General features: G+C 32.2%; 2 long non-coding RNA genes across 3 annotated transcripts; both read left to right on the top strand.

The window, feature by feature from the left end:
* The first annotated feature begins 1,027 nt into the window (after positions 1 to 1,027).
* On the top strand, positions 1,028 to 3,814 carry LOC125223061. Of its 2 annotated transcripts, none has more exons than XR_007176660.1 (4): positions 1,028 to 1,448; positions 3,063 to 3,107; positions 3,211 to 3,512; positions 3,634 to 3,814. It is a non-coding gene; the product is annotated as an uncharacterized LOC125223061 (long non-coding RNA). The 2 variants fall into 2 exon arrangements; XR_007176659.1 differs by having other exon boundaries at positions 1,039 to 1,448; positions 3,211 to 3,491.
* A 6,618-nt stretch (positions 3,815 to 10,432) lies between these two features.
* Positions 10,433 to 10,937, top strand: LOC125223062. Its single transcript, XR_007176661.1, has 2 exons — positions 10,433 to 10,626; positions 10,769 to 10,937. It is a non-coding gene; the product is annotated as an uncharacterized LOC125223062 (long non-coding RNA).
* The last annotated feature ends 8,147 nt before the right edge of the window (positions 10,938 to 19,084 follow it).

Genomic DNA, 19,084 nt, shown 5'->3' with positions numbered 1-19,084 from the left:
TTTAATTAGTAAAAAGTAAATTGGATGAGCCCATATCCAAAACCTTCCATAGATCCCTGTCTGATCCAAAAGGAACTTAATATAAATAGGAGAATAAAGGAGGACAGAAATAACACAATTTTATTTACTAAAATTTTCGAAAATTTCAAATTTGTCACAAGCTGTAGGAATTTTCGAATTCCTCTCCTATTCCAAAAAGGATTTCTTCTGTCTTCTTTATTTAAGTCCTAGTATTCTAGTAAGATCAGCCCACACTGATATTGGGATACAGTTCGGGAACCAGAGAGAAGATTTGTGGTTTAGTACTCAAAGCATCACGTGGAGAAGAAGCTAGCCATCTTCAATTCTTTGGAGAATTAATTAGGTATTTTTCTGCTCCGTAGAAAAGCATGTTTTAGGTTTCAATATTCTTAAAGCATGATTGATTCAAGTTATGAGCATGAGACATGTGATAATTACGCGAATAGCTTTTGTCTAAATAATCTGCTGAATAGATCTGATTATTATGTGATTAATTTATGCGCCCGCTTCCGCTGCCGGTTCCAACATACTATACCCTAACCCCATGTACTACTAATCCCTTGGAGTGTTGGATTTACACTTCAGCCCCGGCGCGATACGCAACTGACGATATTTTTACTAATCAAATAAGTACATAATCATGTATTATTGATACATGTGAACTTTAAGAATCGAATCGTTATACGCTCCATCCGTCTAATGAAATATTGTCCATATATTCAATCCCAGCGCGATGCACTATTTTTGTAACATCCCGAACTTTCGAACCTTGTTATTATTATTATTAGCTTAACGATAAATAATAAGTGATCGTTGTAGTATTCGAAACCTACCCTTTATGATTAGAATAATCGATCTTGGAACTATAAATAATATTTGCTTCGTTCTCAAATGAACATTTCAAGTACTACTAAAAGATTAAATCTAAAATAAAAGTTAGCAGTGTTCAACACATCCATCGAAATTCCAATAAAGTCCTATGATATAAATTTATCAAATCCTAATCTATTAGGAAATAGAAGAAATAGAATTAAAGAAAATTGACAGACCACTAAACCAAGGCATGAGTTTATAAATTCATGAACATACATCTCTAATAAAATAAAATGTAAGAAAATTTACGTGTAAATATTGTTGGGCCTATAAACTATTTTTTGTCAGCCCATATCTTTTCTTAAGATTTTTGCTAATGATTAAATTTGGGCCTTGTAGCCCAATAACCCTCACAGATAAGCTCCAGCTATCCCTCTATAATCTCTCCACGTCTTCTTCAGCAATCTTCCACGTGTTCCTCTCTCTTTCACGCATCATCCTACAAGAAATAGAAAACATAATTTACTACACATACCCATCGAGTAAGAATACAGAGAGTTTAGTGAGAATTTAGAGGTATCAATCCTGTGTCAAACGCAAACACACAATCTCAGGTAAATTACATCCCCACTTTTATAATTCAAACATAGTTTCCATGCATGGTAAACCCCAAGCTTTCCTTCCATATATGTACAACCATATGCATATATAATTTGGAAATAAAATTTGCCACAACAAGTTTAACAGCATATTGTATTTCACCAGTAAGTCTTCTATATAGCAAGACATATACTCATAATTCACCAAATTCCGTAAATAGAAATATGTAGAATCCTACAGCCTTAATAACTAGAAAAAAATGAGAAAAACTTATCTCAAGAGCATGAATCTGCCGGATTCCGGCAGCAAGCTCCGCAACCCGTCGCTAACGATGACAGCCCAGCACCCCAAATCCATCACTGATTTCACCCCTTTACAAATCCACAAGTTTGAAACAACAAAGCTTTTAAAAAAAAATCAAAGGTTAAATCTTTAGAGAATAAGAATAAGGGGGAAGAAAGTTAAAAATCTAAGCTTTACCTATCGGAGAATGGCGGGGTGACGGTAGTGGTGTCGGGAGAGAGAGAGAGAGTGCAGTGGCGGAGGGCTCGCCGGCTGTCCGGAGACGGCCGGACTGCTGGAGGAAAGGCGGCGGCGGCTGATGGGGTGCATGGCGGCGGAACCCGAGAGAGAAATAGACGGAGGGCCACGACGGCGAACCACCCCGCGCACAGCAGCGCAGTGGTGGCAAGAGCAGGGCCGACAGAGGAGGGCAGTAGGGCGTCGATTCTGATGGAGTGAGGAGTCAGGCGACGGAATTTAGGGATTTGTCTCTAATTTTGGGGGAAATGGAAATAAGAAAGAGGGGGAGGGGAATACCGATTGTGGAAGAAGGCTATAGTTCAAAATGGGCCTCTCCCTAATTAATCATGGAGGAAGAAATTGGGCCTCCTTGGGTTCACTAATTTTAAAGTGGGGATAGAAGGTGGGTGAAAGACGTAATCTTTGGACTAAAAGTAAAATACTCCCTCCGTCCCAAAGAAGTTGGCATACTTTGAAAATGGCACGGGATTTTAGGAGGTTTTGTTTTGTGTGTTAAATGGAGAGAGAAAATATAATTTTTATATTCATGTGAGAGAGAACTTTTTCCAAAAAGGGAAATGTGACATCTTTTGCGGGACAAACTAAAAAGGAAAGTGTGCCAACTTCTCTGGGACGGAGGGAGTAGTTCTTTGGGCATAAAATAAAGGGAAGTCTTGGCCCAATTTTGAAATCTGAAATTATTAGGGGCGATTTAATATTATATCTTAGCCTAAGTTTTAAATTAAGCTTCAATGAGTATTTTTACATATGGTTTCTTCTGATAGTGTAGCTAAGCTAAAATAATTGATCTTGGGTTTTGTTAGAGCTTTGGGAGCAAAATTCATATTAAAGTACGGAGTTCCAATTTATTCGAAGCTAAGAATATTGAAAGAAGAAGTATTAAATAGTATGCGAGTTTTAGAAATTTCTTAAAGAATAGAGAAAAAAAAATAAAAAATGAATGCATGCATTGTTTTAAGTGTAATGATTCCTTAAAGATAAGTGAAATAAGAAAAGAGAATTAATTAGGAGGCTTGCATTCCTATTAAAGTTAAGAATTTCTTGAAGTCTGATTTGCATATTATATTGTGATTTTTTTCAAAAAGGTTATCTCCGCAAGTAGGGTCGGAGCGAGAAATTAAACGAACAAGGTGAACTTTTCTATCCTACATGTGGATAAAAATGTGAACTTATGTTGTTATTTAAGCAAATGATATTGTCTTGCCATAAATGATTTGTTTTATGTGTATGAAGCCTATCTGTTTGGTTGGAACGTAAGAATCGAATTCGGGTCCGAGTGAGGGTGGTGTCCCTACTCGGATTAGTGTACACAGGTGACCATTGGAAGGTGGCCACCTTCCACGGCACAAAGATGATATAGTGGAGGCCGTTGGGAGGTGGCCACCTCCCCGGCTGGAGAAAGATGTAGGTGACCGTGGGAGAGCACCATCTCCACGGCACTTGGTGTTCAGATATGGCAGAAGTACTTAAAGAACTTAGACTGATCAGTCGAACTTTAGCTCACAAAGAATTTAGTAAGCTCGGGCCTTTTAAGAGTAAACCCTCGAGTGTTATTGTGATGGCATGACAATATTTTCATTTTATGTATGTATATTTCGGCAATGTGTTCACTGAGTATTTTTATACTCAGCCCTGCATATATTTCTAAATGTGCAGGTTGAGCAGTGACGGTGGAGAATGCTGAGCAGAGTTATGAGTTTCCTTTTATTTTAAGTAGTGGCTCTCGGCGGTGCATGTCTCCATACATGTGACCGTGTTCATTCCGCTGTATAGCATCAACTGTTCTTCCATACTCTGATAAATATCTATTGATGAATAAGATTTTACATTTTGATAAGTAAGATTTCCATTCAAATTTCAGTGATTAAGAGTTAATTTGAGGGTGTTTTCATTTATTTCTGAGTGAGTATTCGATCACTATTATCCCCTTTCTATTCCCCTCTTCTTATTCCCCACCTAGTCACGGTTTCCCAACTTTGCTAGCCTTAGTAGAGTGCGGTCGTGACAGAGTGGTATCAGAGTCGTTTCTTTCATGCTCTGAACCAAAGAGTCTCTTTTCGGTTACTAGTCTAGACTTGTTCAACTAGACTATCTACTTAGTAAACGAACTCTCAGCATTCCCACCAATCCTGCTCATCGAGGGAAAAGGTAATTTGTCCTTTCTTTTAAAAGCGAGGTAGAGATGTTCAAAAAGTTGGAAAGGAAAAACTTTATGGACCGACGGTCAAATGAACGGGTCCTGTATGAAAATATGAGATTTTAGAAAAAGAGCAAATGTGTTTTATGAGGCAGTTGTTTCGAGTGAATGAATGTGAAAAAAAAAAAAGAATGAGAATTTAGAGAAAGATAAGTTTTATCGAGTAGAGACTCAGAAGAAAGAGTTGAAAGTGTAAGTTTTAAAAAAAAGAGTAATTTGTTACATTCAAGAAAGAGTTTGGAAATTTTGATAAAGGAGATGATATTTCTTTATCGAGTAAAGGTTTTGAGGAAATAGTTGATGTGTTTTTATTGAGTAAAGATTTTAAATGATGAAGGGAAGAAGTTACATTTTCTTTTAAGTAGATGCAGTGAATGGTGCAAATAGAAAGTATACATACCTTTGCAAATTATTAAAAAAAAACGGGGAATATTTTCTCGATTAAGAAAAGAAAGGATTTTTGAAAGAATATATCTTTTCGAGTATTTTGAAAGAATATATCTTTTCGAGTAAATTCACGAATCACATTGCATGTAAGGGAAGATTTGAAATTTCCAATAGCTTAGAATTTTAAGTTATGTGTTCCTCCTAAGAACATAGTATAGATTTGAACATAGAAGAACAATTACTAATATTTCTCGCTTTCCCGAGCGATGATAAGGAACGTACGCGATAAAAGAAAGTTTGTCACGAGAAAAAAACGTTTGAGTTGCGAACGAAGGATATTGCCAGAAAATTTCAGGAATTAGATACCCATCTCCTATGTCCAAACAAAAGTGAACAATCTGGGTTACCACCACCCTTGGTGACAATCCAGTCATAACAAAAGATATTAGACTCGTTGTATCCGTACATGGCAGAAGAATATAATTTCAACATAGTAAAAAGAATTTAGAATTGTGCAAAAAAAAAAAGTAAAAGTAAAAGGCAACGAGAATGACTGTTATGAATTGTCGAGAACACTACGAAGCTGTAATTTTCATCTATAATCGTCAGATATAGTTGTGAAACGAACTAGTTCCCAAGATTTTCTTTATCATGCTCAAAAGAAGCAAAAGATGATGAACGCCATTATTGATTACGAGAATGATTTTAGCCAACAGTTTTTACTTTCACCCAGCAAAGCGGTGGTTTGTACTTCTTTCCATATAGTGCCACGTATAGTGCCGTATAAATGGTCGTCTGATAATTATTATTGTATGCAAAAAAAAAAAAAAAAAATCTCAAGGGCAAGATAGATTCTCAATTATCTCATCTATCATATACGATTGCTCTTAGCAAGCTTCCCGGGTTGAAGTGTTCCTTCTAATTGTTTGTATGTTTCTAAGTGAAATGTTATGTTTAAATTTAGTTTAGTGTCTAGTTCCTTCTGAAAGCTTTACAAAGTCTCGATGTGATCCTCGGTTCTCAATTCGATGTGATGATAGGCGATTACCCAAATAATAACCATTCTTCATTTGATTTTGGGCCAACATATCACAAAGTCCTTTGTTATACCTTTTCCATGTGTGCGGGGATGTTTATTTTTGTAATACCCACCAGATTTCTCTTTCATATTATTGGTACATCTTGGTGCTTTCGTGGTGGGTGGTGTAAGAAGTATAGTAAGCCTCAGTCATGATTCTGTTCCAGGCCCGTCCTGTCCAGCACACATAATTTTATTTCAAGGCAAGTGTTATCTGCTTCAATCCTAAAGTCTTTGATCACATGCAAGTACTTTCGTTCAAACTTTTTCCAAGAAATCTCATTGTCTTTGAGCAATTATAATACTTGTTCGTTTGATTATGACCTTGAAATGACTTATTCTTGCAAAGTAATGCACCGCCATTTTCCCCATATCACGGTAAGTTGTGACTCACCTTCAGTTTACATCAAATGAACTTATCCTCATATTTTTAGACATCCTTGATTGACTGTAGTTTTCTCTTGACTCATTTGAGGATTTATTGGCGTGATCTTGTGTCACGATCTTTTAAACCAAAGGTCAGGGCATTTTGCTTGCTTTCAAATTCCCTGGCGACTAATCGTTTCCGACTTTCAAACCTTACCACATTGAAGTTATCATCAATAATATCTAGAACTTTTTTCAGTTTGACTAATTCTTTAGATTCCATTATTAACACTCCTATGAGAATTTTCATTCATTTCATTTTTGCCTCCATCTGGAAAACCCTCACAAATAAGGAATTTCTCAAGATCAGAGAGTATAGCTAATACTTTTGAAACCTAGTATTTCCTTAATTAGGCGACGAGCCCAATCAATTCGCGCGCTTATTGAAAACTTATTGTTGTAAGCTACCCATGAGAGTTGTAAGGAAACCATGTGATCAGACAATCGAAAAGTTAATATTACTATAAAAATGAGTCGTAAAATATTCTGTAACTAAGTATTTCTTGTTACGAGTTGCAAGTGGATAGAATGTTATGTACTAAGAAATACATGATAGAAGAGAAGTTTATAAAGTTCTATTCAGAAAAAAAAAAGTGGTAACATGTTCCTTTTAAGGGACAAAATTCAGAGAAAAGGGAAAATGAGTTTTGAGAAAAGAGTGAGTTTTGAGATTAAGGAGTTATAGTTATTTCTTTCAAGTTGGAGTATTTTGAGTTTTGAACTTAGAAAAATAATTCATTCGCAAAGTGATTTATTACGATGTTGATTATGTTTGTGAAAAGTTTAAAATGTTTGAAAGAACTAAGTCGAAATTTTAGAGCATGAGTCCTATAGAGCGGAGAACTAAGTCGTTTCTCACAGAACATAAAATGCTTTAGGATGCATGCCTCTCTTCAAAACAATATGTGGTTCGACCTCGAATCCCAATAAATTCACTATCGTATCCTAGAATGATATAAAAAAAAATATAAAAAAAATCATTGCCAGTATTGGAATATCGAATTTTCCAAGAACTTAGAATACTTTGAGTTATACAATATGAACTTGAACATAGAAATGCAGTATGCGATGAGAGGAAAAAGTATGCAATAAGAAAGAAATTTAGTCACAAGGAAAACAATTAAGCAAAGGACAAAACAATGTTTCTAGAAAGATGGTAGGGACTAGATGCCATTTTCTACGTCCCAATGGCGTGAATAATCTGGGTTAGCCTTTGTCTTTCATGACAATCTAATCACTCTCAAGGGTCGTACCTTCGATCCAACAAAGTGATATATACATACATAACAAGAGAATTAACTACAATGTAGACAAAAAAAATCAAGTCTTGCAATAATAAGTAAATGGAAACAACAAGTTACAAGGATAAGCGTTATGATGAGCCAAGGGCACTAAAGAGTCGTAATCTCCACATATTGTCATCCGGCATGATCGTAAAGTGAAAGTAGCTTGCGACCAGGTTTCCCATAACTCATTTACCATTCGCTATAAAGAGTTAAACATGGGAGTATCACCATTGTAGTTGACTAGGAAGATGCATCGGAAACACCTATTCAGATTCCCATAAATATCATTTTCTTGCATCCCCTTAATCAAAGTACGTTCTTGTTGAATTAAGATATTAAATGATTTCTATTCCAAAGTAATGTGCTCTTATTTTCCCTCTTCTATGTTAAGGTTGTGAATCACTTTCAGTTTTGAGCTTGTCCCCTCATGTTTTCAGATAACCTTCAGTGACTATGGTCGCTCTTTACTCGTTCTATGAAGAAACAATATTTTGACTCACTGATTTCCTGCCACCAAATTCCTTTGTTCGAAGTCAATTTAATTATGGTCCTTAGACTGATCATGTTTCTTAAGCAATTGTCTTTTCAATGATAATATATTCTTCTAAGATCATTAGTGGACCTTTTGTGCTGTGGTTGATAAGCTCTTCAATTTTAAGAATAATCCCTTCATTCCACTACAATTATTCCAACATGCTTTGAACTCTTCCGCAACTCCAAGTCTAAAGCTAGCAATTTGCTTTACCCCTGAACTAATTTGCTATGTTTATCTTCTCAATTATTCGCTATTAGTTAATTTCCTTGATTTGCTTATAAACCTCGTGAATTCGTTAACGTGACCTCGTATCACGAAGTTGTTGATCAAATCGGCAATTCCTTGCTAATCTTCTTTCTCAAAACCACTTGAGACCGATCATTTTCAGTCTTAGTATATTGGAGCAGCCATCTAATGAGACCTTAAACTTTTAATTTAACCCTTTAAGTTTTCAGACATACCTATTGACAAGCTCTTTATTCCATATAAGTACTCCTATCTTCTGAATTCAAATATGATTATTGTCTCTTGATTTGAGCTTTTCTGCAGTTCCATGTTTTAGGCTGGCCCATTACTTCTCCCCTTGACTAGTTTCCTCTTGTTACTCTCTCTATGAGTTCCCTGGGTTGTTTATAAACTTTGAAAATTTCGTTGACATGATCTTCTATCGCAATACAGTTGAGCAAATGGTAATGGTTTGCTTTTCCTATTCTTTTCGAGTTCATTTGTGACCAACCATCATGGGTCTTATTGTTATCATCTAGGAATATTGAAACTTTTCCTTTTGACTATCCATTGGATTATACTATTGGTAACCTACTGTGGAAATCTACATTCAGTTCATTTATACCCTTACTCTCATAATTTATTTCTTTTGGCAAGCTCCTTCTAGAAGGAGTTTCTGAAGCTCTATAAGTATAGTTAAAACATGTGAAGTTTTTTTTAAGTAGATGTGATGAATCCAACTTAACACAGTCTTTTGTTTCAAGCTACCAGCGAAAGTTTGTGGTGAAATGGACATAGAAGACCAACATTAAAAGGAAAGGATCAACAAGTGTAAAGCCAGAAAAAGTCGTACGGCGAATCATGTCACGCTGATTTGACTTTGAGCATAAGAGACAAAGGAATATCTAGAACTAGCCTTATTTGTTAGCTAAAACCTCGATTTATTGAATAATACAAGATCCTTAAGGAAGTGGGTACAGTGGCATGTCATTTAGCACAACCACTAAGTTTTACGAACATACACGACGTACTCCACGTCTCCCAACTTAGAAGAAACATGTTTGATCCAAAAAAAAAAAACGCGATTTGTCACGAAGAAATTGCTCTGGCACCTGAACTGAGTTACAAAGAAAGGCCGGTGGCAATCCTAGATCGAAAGGCGCAACAACTTTAGAGTAAATCGATTACTATATTGTGGAAACACCATGGGCAGGAGGAAGCAACACGAGAATTGGAAGAGGAAATAAATGAAAAATATACTGAGCTTTTGCCTAGATACATCCTAAATTTCGGGACGAAATTTCTTTTAAGGGGGGTAGAATGTAACATCCCGAACTTTCGAACCTTGTTATTATTATTATTAGCTTAACGATAAATAATAAGTGATCGTTGTAGTATTCGAAACCTACCCTTTATGATTAGAATAATCGATCTTGGAACTATAAATAATATTTGCTTCGTTCTCAAATGAACATTTCAAGTACTACTAAAAGATTAAATCTAAAATAAAAGTTAGCATTGTTCAGCACATCCATCGAAATTCCAATAATAATGTGGATCCATGTATTTTGTGATCCATTTCCCAAGGATTTACCCAATTTGTAGGTGATTGATCTAATATTTTTGTGAAGTAGATTTTCTATTGAATCAATAATGGCAACCCAACAAGAATTTAGGAAACTAAGATGATCAAAACAAGAAGTAACAATGGATAGAGTGGAAATTGTGATACATAGTCATTGATGAGGCAAGCTAAGACACTTACAACATACTAACATGCATCCATGGCTAAATCTTCAAGGGAACCACAAACCTCAAAGCATACCTCTACTTGATCCATGCTTGAACTAGCAATTGATGGAAATCCCATGCTTGAACTAGCAATTGATGGATTCAAGCAACCTAAATCTAGGAATTGGATAGAAACCCTCTCCAAGAGGAAACAAAGCTCTCAAGCATATAATTCAGCAAAAACCTAAAGAAAAGAAATGACATCAAGAGGTATTTATACTATGGGTCCAAAAATAGAAGGTTGGCCCACAAAATCTAAAAATTCGGCATAATCGCCCGGTCGGGCGTTTTTCATATGCCAAAATGCCCGATCCGGGCGTTTTCTCTGTCCCCGGGCGTTTTGCACAGTAAAAAACGCCCGGTCGGGCGTTTTTCCCGAAGCTCCCGGCCTTCTCTGCGCGACTTCCGTAAAACCGCCATAACTCCCTCATTCGGACTCCGATTGGGATGTGCAAGATACCCACGCGAAGCCGTTTCCAAGACGAAGACAATGGTGGCAGTTTCATAGCTTTCGGATTAGTGTACACAGGTGACCGGGTGGCCACCTTCCACGGCACAAAGATGATATAGTGGAGGTCGTTGGGAGGTGGCCACCTCCCCGGCTGGAGAAAGATATAGGTGACCGTGGGAGAGCACCATCTCCACGGCACTTGGTGTTCAGATATGGCAGAAGTACTTAAAGAACTTAGACTGATCAGTCGAACTTTAGCTCACAAAGAATTTAGTAAGCTCGGGCCTTTTAAGAGTAAACCCTCGAGTGTTATTGTGATGGCATGACAATATTTTCATTTTATGTATGTATATTTCGGCAATGTGTTCACTGAGTATTTTTATACTCAGCCCTGCATATATTTCTAAATTTGCAGGTTGAGCAGTGACGGTGGAGAATGCTAAGCAGAGTTATGAGTTTCCTTTTATTTTAAGTAGTGCTCTCGGCGGTGCATGTCTCCATACATGTGACCGTGTTCATTCCGCTGTATAGCATCAACTGTTCTTCCATACTCTGATAAATATCTATTGATGAATAAGATTTTACATTTTGATAAGTAAAATTTCCATTCAAATTTAAGTGATTAAGAGTTAATTTGAGGGTGTTTCCATTTATTTCTGAGTGAGTATTCGATCACTATTATCTCCTTTCTATTCCCCTCTTCTTATTCCCCACCTAGTCACGGTTTCCCAACTTTGCTATTCTTAGTAGAGTGCGGTCGTGACAATTTTATTAATTGAATAAGTATATAATTAAGTATTGTTAATAATGTTAAATTTTGATATCACTATATAGTATTAAGATTGATTTTTATTCCACAAAAATAAACAATTAATGATTTAAATGAAGAGAGAAAAAGAGTTCGATATTTTAATTGGAATGAGAAACGTGGATAAGTGTATTAATTGAAGAAGAAAAGTTTTAAAAAAAGAGAAAATTGTCATTTTATTTGGGACAAACTAAAAGGAAAATGTGTCATCTTAAGTGTGTGATAAAATTTACTAAAACTAATACTCCTACATGGCCATAATTAAAATTTTACTAAAACTAATACCTTCAATTTACTAAAAATAATATTCCTACGCGGCTATAATTAAAATTTACTAAAACTAATGCCTTCAATTTACTAAAACTAATATTCCTACACGGCCATAAACTAAATTTTAAATTATCATTTATTAATTCGAAGTAGGGTTTACTTAATCCTAATTATTTTTGGTCCAAAACATATTAACTTAGCCCAAATTCACTTTTAGGGTCCAACGACATTTTTCAATCCTTCTCAATAGCACTTTTCAATTCCTCCCAGCGGCTCCTCTCTTTCTTAGTTATTTCTACCTCTTTCACGCCACAAATTTTACTCCAGATTTCTTGAATCTGGTTTGTTTGCTAAGAATATGGAATGCGTATAATGTGGAACAAACAAAATATGGAATGTGTATGATGTGGAATTTTACTCCAGATTACAAAAAATAAAAGAATATGAAATGCATATGATGTGTCTGATATAATTTGAAATTTCATATAATGTTATTATAAAAATTAATAAAAATAAATATATAATGGTGTGGTTGGATATTCACTTATAAATTAAAAAAAAATGTATAGTTGAGTGGTTAAATATTGAGCATATCTTAAAATATTATAATTTATTATTTTGGGTTCTCTTATATATATATCATACAAAAAGTAAATTGTCCATTGTACAAAATAAAATTACGTCATCCAATTATTTTCACAGTATTGAACAATTCCTAAAATCATGGAATATGATCTTATTTTTTGGAAACAAAGTAATACGTATACATCTTGATATATTGATGATGAAAACAAAATAGTGCATATTTCATGGTATTATTAATGTTAGAATAAAATAGTCTCAATCTAAAAAATAGTTGTCATAGGCTATCCACAAAACTTGCAATAATATAAGAATAATTGATTTGATTTGATTTTCCTAATTTGTTTTCATCATTGTCTCTTCCGTAAATGAGTACTCCTAATTGGTGCATAAATAAGTACTCCTAATTGAATGGAATATTTAATTTGATTTTTCCAATTTGAAATTTTCTTTAGACCAAGTCAAAGCCCAAGCCCAAATCCTGGACTCAAAACCCTAACATCACTTATAAATTGTGCTCCCTCCGTCCCAAGGTATTAGACCAACTTTCCTTTTTAGGATGTCCCAACATATTAGACTCGTTTCCTTTTTTAGTAAAAAGCATTTATCTTATTTTATTCTCCACCTACTTTTTTCTCTCTTATCTCTCCTACTTTTTCCCTCTCTCATACTTTACTCTCTCCACTTTAACTATTTAAATATCAATTCCTTAAATCATGTGCCCAAAAGAAGTGAGTCTAATACTCCGGGACGGAGGGAGTAACTCATTCCATTCTTCCGTCTCCTCAAATCTACCTCACCAGTCCAACGGCTCTATTTACATTATTTAATTGTATTAACTATTGGTTCAAACATACAACTGCAATTTAAACTTTTTCACTAATAAAAGGAAAAATTGAATTACCAATTTATAATATTGGAATAGGAATAGCTATTATAGCCTCTTAGGTGTGAATTGGGAATAGGAAAATGCATTGAAAATAAAGAAAACTTTTTGGAATATGCATCATATGGATATTCAAATTGATTGAAAAATGTACTAATCAAATTATAAAATAATTTTTTATTAGATGTATTTTCCAATGAAGTTATGCTAAATGGTCATACTGTGGCCAGCTACACAAATAAATATATCAAATTGTTTGTTTGATTTAATTATCGGAAATTAGCCATATTCTTGGCAATTTGTTTATAGCAAATTTGCTATAATCTTGATAATAATTATAACAAATTTGTTTAATTATCTTATAACTCGGAAATTTGTTATACATTAAACAAATATTGGCAATAAATTAAACAAATTTGTTTAACTAAAGCAAATTTGTTTAATTTGCTATAAATTACGATAATTAAATCTTGTTTTGAGTACCAATTATACTACTACTAATTCACTATTACTATTTACTATTCCTAATTTTCATCTTATGTTTTCATCTTAAATTCCTAATACCTATTACTAATTTTCATCTTAGTTTGAGTACCAATTGTTTATTTTCAATGTCATATTTCAAATTATTGTAATTTATGTTGTTTATGTGTATATTTTATTCAACTTTAGTCTATCACTATTAAGCTTTTTATCAATTTTTATTATGTAATAGTAAATATTTCATTTAATAATATTATTTTAAAAAATTAATAAAAATAAATATATGACAGTGTGATTGGATAGTCACTGATAAATCATAAAAGAAGGTATAGTTAGAGTTGGATGAATATTGGGCATATCTTAAAATATGAGTATTAGTATTATTTTGGATTCTATACATATATGATGCAAAAAGTAAATTGTCCATTGTACAAAACAAAATCTTGATTGGTTGATTGATTTTACAATCAATCAAATATAATTAAAAAAAAGTCAAAAAATGATATCAATTATATAACTTCTTTAATAAGCTTTGCATAAAATCAAAAAAGTCCAAAAATGACATCAATTACATATCTTCTTTAAGAAGCTTCGCATAAAACCTAAATAAAAAGACAAATTTGGAAAAAGTATACAGTTTTTTGTTGCATATCAGCATATGCATGTTAACAAATTATTAAATGAAAAAATTGTCTCAATTTTAAAGTTTAGGCTAAATTTTTTTTGCCAAATTTTGTCTCTTTCTCTAACATGCATATGTCGTACGAAATTGATCGGTAGTAGTTAAGACAACTTGATAAGTCATCTAAAAGATAATGAAATAAATAAGGAAGATTTACTTTAAGAAATGAAATCTGCATTAATCATAGATAATATTTTCGGATTAAAAAATTATGCTCCACTTACATACTATAAAATTATAATGAAATAACAATCCAACTAATTTTATGATCCACTTTCCCCCTGATTATAATCTTTTGAGAGAGATTGCAATCCAACTAATTAAAATTAAAATATTCTACAAAACGAAGTTGGTTAAAACGACTGCCGTTAGATATAAAACGCATCAATCTTAGCGAGAGAGATTGCAAGATGGAATAATATTAAAATATAAACTACATATACACTTCTCTTTCTATTGTTCTTTCATTTCTACTCCAGGTGGCCCATGACCGCTTTCATATTATACTACATGCAATATTTATTTATTTTATATTACAATCATGATTAATAAATTATTTATTAAATCCAACGCATATATTCCCTTTTCACAAACTATTAAAAAACACAACTATTTTAGAATATTGCAATATTTCTTTTATTAAAAAAAAAAAGGAGATATTTCCTACCACAACTAATTCTGGCTACATTAAAATGACATGAATGTTGAGTTGGGTTCACAATTTAGGATTCACAATTTTGTTATTATAGATATATACGAACTCAGCATCCATGTTAGTTTAATGCTGTCGGAATCCGTCGCGGTGGGAAATAACAACCACTAATAAAGTTTGTGATATTATTTGCTAAGTTGAAAGTTTGTGAAAATTTATAAATTTTTGAAAATTCCATGATATTAGGGGCCAATATCCCAAAAATATTACTTCCTTTGTCCCTGAACTTTTGTCATTTATTTCTATTTTCGTTCGTCCCAAAAAATTGGTCACATTCCACTCTTACCATTTTTGGTAGTGGACCATATTACGCTTTCTAAAGTATTATTATCGTTAATGTCCCAACCAAAATTATGAGACACAAATAACAGCATCCTAAAAAAACAAAGATTATGATAATTAACCGCACACTTACGGACGCTGTTATTTTTTCGGTCATAAATTATGGTTATCTTTAAAAATTTCTAAACGCTAATAATTGCATTTTAATTTTTATGTACCTAAAAGATAAGTTTTTTATAGTGTAAAATACTTGTGAATTTCAATCATGGTACAAAATTTTTTTGCTATAAATTTATAAATTGTATTATTCATTTTGTTTATATTTATATTTTATGTTTTGAATATTTCTGTTCTTAAATATTCAAAGTTTTATTCTGGAAAATATACATACTACTTATCATTTATTATATCTTGTAAATATGAATTAAGTTATCGTCATATTAATTAAATAAAATTAATTTATTGTTTGTATCTTGATACTTCAATAACAAAAATTACAACATCGGTTAGTGTGTTTATTATATCATGATCATGATTGCAAAATGGAGTAAAAAAAGTCGGGTAAAAAAAAAGGAACAAAAGAAAGAGAATTGTACGTGTAGAATATTATTCCATCTTTTAAAATCTCTCACTAAGATTGATGCGTTTTTTATTTAAATGGCCGTCGTTTTAACCACTGCAGGTGCTGCTGTGTTTTTTAAACACAGGAGAGTATCTCCCCCTACTTTACTCTCTTCACCTCACACACAAAATAAAATTTCTTAAAAATATCAATTTTTATTATACAAAAATAAATATTTCATGTAATATTATTATTATAAAAAATTAATAAAAATAAAACATAAATTTATATTTTCTTGATTCAATTCAGTCTTTTAAATTTTAAATTATTAACATTTATTCCCTCTACTGCGTTAGATTTAATTTCAAATTTCATTTTTTCCCCCCTAAAGTGGACAGATTTTCCCCTTTTTTTAGCTCCAAGAAACACCTCCATTTTTTAGGGGGGAAAACCCACGTTTTTTGTTTTTGAGGGAAATCTACTTTTTATTTGGGTGGGAAAAGCTTTATATGCCATGGGTTTCATATGCATACAAAATGTATTGTTTATATATAAATGATGTGATGTTTAGTCAGCTTTATAACTAAAAATGATAGTACTATTATTTGCGGTTTTAATGCATGAAGATGGTGAAATTATTTTAATTATAGGTCAAAGCATGGAAGTGTAAGATTAGAGTAACTATTAATATTATACTATCACATATTGTAATTCATGTTAACAATGAGAATATTAATTGCTATTATATCAACCTTGTAATTGGAAACATATATTACTTTTACAAAATGTTATGTATAATTAATGTTATACTTTGATTTTTCTAAGACAGTGGGAGATGGCGGCGAGGAAAAATTTTTATAATAAAATTTAAGTTTAAACTAATTATCATACCTTGTTTAGATTTTTGTATACGCTACTATAGTTCAAAAAACAATAATTGGTAAAACTGATTTATGAAATTATATTAAAATACACTTTATATTTTTAATATAAATTGATAATATTAAAATATAATATGAAAATATATAGTATCACAACTGTAAGTTATTATTGACTTCAACTTTAGTATCATATAACAGTAAAAGATTTCTTTAAAAAATTAAAGTTTAATGATAAATCAGTTTTAAATAATTACTGAAAAAAAATTAATAAAAGAATAATTCTAGAAAACAAATGTTAAAATGGGATTAGAGAAGAGAAATTAAAAAAGACAATGATTAAGTAGAAAGGATAGTAGTGTGAAGTTCTTACGGCATCGAATGCGATATTTGATTATTAATATGTATGACCTCCAAATTTAGTAAGCATTTCCCCCTAAAAATTTAGTCATGCTAAATATACATAAGTAGATGGAAATATAATAATAAAACGGTACAGTATGACACCCAAATTTACTAAGCATTTCCCCCTTAAATTTAGTCAATTTAAGATATAAATTCAATTAAGTAGTCAATTGATCAATTAGGATCAAATTTCAACTTTTCTATATAATTGGTAATTAAATATCCAATTGATACATCTAACTAATAATGTATCTTCACACGCGGCTAATCTCCTTTTTTATGTTTGTATTTTTCCTTTTTTTTTACTTATATAAAAGCCAAATTCTCATTCTAAACTCAATTTGAAAGCTATATAGTTAATACTTAACAAAGAAAAAAAATATTATCTATAATTTCTACAAAACTTCCTATAATATAAAAATATTTGATTTGATTTGATTTTTATTTTCCTTATTTGATTTGTCATTGTCTTGTACGCTAAAAGAGTACTTCCAAAAACTATAAAATAATATATTCCATATAACACAATCTTCTCAATTCTAAAATGAAACGTACATCTTCAATTAATTTATTATAAGTATATATTTAATTTAGTATAGTCAAAACTAATTAATGGTTAGACGGTTAATACTAATATATGTAATTAAACTATAACCAATTAGTAGACTTTTAATACATTAACATTAAAACAAATGTCATATAAATATTTATTGTAATATTTATGGATTCTTATACAATAAAATAATATCATCCTAAGATGACGATGTGATGTGAGGTACTCCCATCAATATGGTTTCAAAATTAACATATATATACAACTATACAACAATATGGAACAATAAAAGTAATATCATTGCAATCAGAAGTAAACCAAGAAGACATAAATTGCGTTAGGGAAAATGACATAAATTTAGCAATAGGGAAAATTAGTAGCCCAAGTTGTAGCCCAAGTTACGATGAACTTCGGATTTCTATCATTCCACCACCCACGTGATTCCTTTTATCAGAATTGGAGTTTTCAAGAATTTGGCCGATTTTATTTTTGAGTCAACTGTTTTAATGCATCCTAGTTCCCCACAAAATTCAAATTCAATTTTTTTGTGATTAGCATACTAAAATCACACTTTGAACAAATTCAAGTAGTACTATATACTCCCTCCGTCCCAGATTAAAAGTCACTTTTTGTCATAAAAGTCCGTCCTAGTTTAAAAGTCATTTTTAAAATTTTCCATATTTGGTCATACAATTTTACCCCATTCTTCATCAAAATTACATAAAAATGTCATTATCTACATTAAAATAAATCAAAACAAAAATCAAAAGTGACCCACCTTCGACCAACTCCACCGTTTCATTTCATTTCATTTATTACACACTCTACCATCTCACTTCATTTATTACACACTTCAACTCTTTCTTAAAATCCGAGCCATAACAATAAGTGACTCCAAATGTGGGACGGAGAGAGTATAATATTTTAATTAATAATGCTATAGTCAAGATATGTTATTTGTGATTTAATATATATAATATTAAATTATTTCCTTCATTCAGTCAATTAATATTATATTTTAAATTTAATAGTATCAAATTATGGATTTTTAGTGAATTAATTACTACTCTAATAAAATAGATTATGTATTTTTTAGGAATGAAATAATAATGGTAAAGTCAAAAGACGAAAGGCACCACATTCGATAAAGCAATTGTACGTCACTTTTACGTCTTAATATAATAATCCTATATCGCTGTATGTCATCTTCTTCCTCCAACCTGCACGCATTGGGCGGCCATTTTATCTCATTATTTTCTTCAATAAATTTTCGATTTTCAGGTTCAATTCGGCCCTTTCTACCACTAATTTTTTTGTTGATTTAGTCTTCAATGGTATTATCTTGGCAAGGGCTGAAGCTTGCTTTAGAAATTTTCAAAATAATTTGAAGTAGAAAAAAGGAAGAAATTTTTTAGTTGGCATGTGCTTAAGCCCTCCCTTCTCTCTTACGATGACTGCCACTGCTAAGAGATTTCCATTTCACCTTTCAAATAGATGTGTGGATTGATTGTATCTCTATTTTGGAAGTTGACCTGACTATTGTGATTGATTAGACACTACAGTCACCTTTTGTTAACAGTCTCATGTTATTTACCGCTTGACAAAGATGTAAAAGCATTCCTTTAGTT

The sequence above is a fragment of the Salvia hispanica genome, chromosome 4, assembly GCF_023119035.1.
Source record: "Salvia hispanica cultivar TCC Black 2014 chromosome 4, UniMelb_Shisp_WGS_1.0, whole genome shotgun sequence".
Lineage (NCBI taxonomy): Eukaryota > Viridiplantae > Streptophyta > Magnoliopsida > Lamiales > Lamiaceae > Salvia > Salvia hispanica.
This window is presented reverse-complemented; position numbering and strand designations above follow the sequence as displayed.